Source organism: Phascolarctos cinereus, unplaced genomic scaffold (genome assembly GCF_003287225.1).
Source record: "Phascolarctos cinereus isolate Bilbo 61053 unplaced genomic scaffold, phaCin_HiC Scaffold_3;HRSCAF=262, whole genome shotgun sequence".
Taxonomy (NCBI): domain Eukaryota; kingdom Metazoa; phylum Chordata; class Mammalia; order Diprotodontia; family Phascolarctidae; genus Phascolarctos; species Phascolarctos cinereus.
Window position 1 is genome coordinate 177983596 of NW_027555736.1, and position 1432 is coordinate 177985027.

Genomic DNA, 1432 nt, shown 5'->3' on the forward strand with positions numbered 1-1432 from the left:
TGTGTACAGAAAACAGAAGACAGACCAGCTTGGTTGGAATGAAGAGTGTCAAAAGGGTAGGATTGAGCAGTAGAAAGCTTGACGCCAGATTGTGAAGGGCCATGTGATTTAATTTCTCTGGACCTCAGGGTTGAACTAGTGACCTCAGAGGTCCCTTTTACCTCTAAATATGTTCTTATAAGAGAATTTCTCCATCATGAACAAGATAAAACAATATGTAACTATGTATTGTTAAATTGTATGATATACTTTTGTTTGGCTTTCAGAGCAGGATCATGGCAGTGGGCAAGAACAAGCACCTCACCAAAGGTGGCAAAAAAGGAGCCAAGAAGAAAGTGATTGATCCATTTTCAAAGAAAGATTGGGATGATGTAAAAGCACCAGCTCTGTTCAACATTCGAAATATTGGCAAGACATGGGTTACAAGGACCCAAGGAACAAAAATTGCCTCTGATGGTCTCAAGGGTTGAGTTTTTGAAGTGAGCCTTGGGGATCTGCAGAATGATGAGGTTGCTTTTCGTGAATTCAAGTTAATCACTGAAGATGTTCAAGGTAAGAATTGTTTGACTAATTTCCATGGAATGGACCTTACCTGGGACAAGATGTGCTCCATGGTCAAAAAGTGACAGACCACGATTGAAGCCCACATTGATGTCAAAACTACTGATGGTTACTTGCTCCGCCTCTTTTGTGTTGGTTTTACCAAAAAGCGCAACAACCAGATCCATGAGACCTCTTATGCCCAGCACCAACGGGTCCGTCAATTGCGTAAGAAAATGATGGAAATCACGACCTGAGAGGTGCAGACAAATGACTTGAAAGAAGTTGTCAATAAACTAATTCCAGACAGCACTGGAAAAGACATAGAAAAGGTTTGCCAGTCCATTTACTCTCTCCATGATATATCTGTCCAAAAGTCAAGATGCTCAAGAAGCCCAAATTTGAATTGGGAAAGCTAATGGAACTTCATGGTGAAGGTGGTGGCTCTGGAGGAGATGAAACAGGCACAAAAGTAGAAAGGGCTGATGGCTATGAACCACCAGTTCAAGAATCTGTCTAAGAACTTTTAAAGATTGAAAAATAAAAATTTATCATTGTGAAAAATAAATAAATAAATAAATTATATGATATAGACCAGAATTGTAACTAGTGATTTTGGCACTTGTGGCAAGTTGCACCTGGGCATGTGGCATGAAATGCCCTTCAAATCAGCTTTTAAAAACAAATTCAGATATGTTTAAGCTTGGGAGATAGGGAGAGACCTTGGGACACTGTGTTGGGGCAGAGGAGGGATCTGGAAACACCAGCCATGTGGCTGATGACCCCAAGACATCACGAAGCCCCCACTGGGGAGAGTGTTGCCCAGAATGGTAATGGGAAGTAAGCATACAATCTGGCAGCTTCTCATTTTAATTAATTATTCTTAGAGATG

The 1432-nt window shown here is 40.9% G+C and overlaps 1 pseudogene; it reads left to right on the forward strand.

The window, feature by feature from the left end:
* Positions 1–242: 242 nt before the first annotated feature.
* On the forward strand, positions 243–1140 carry LOC110214262 (small ribosomal subunit protein eS1 pseudogene; annotated as a pseudogene).
* Positions 1141–1432: the final 292 nt, after the last annotated feature.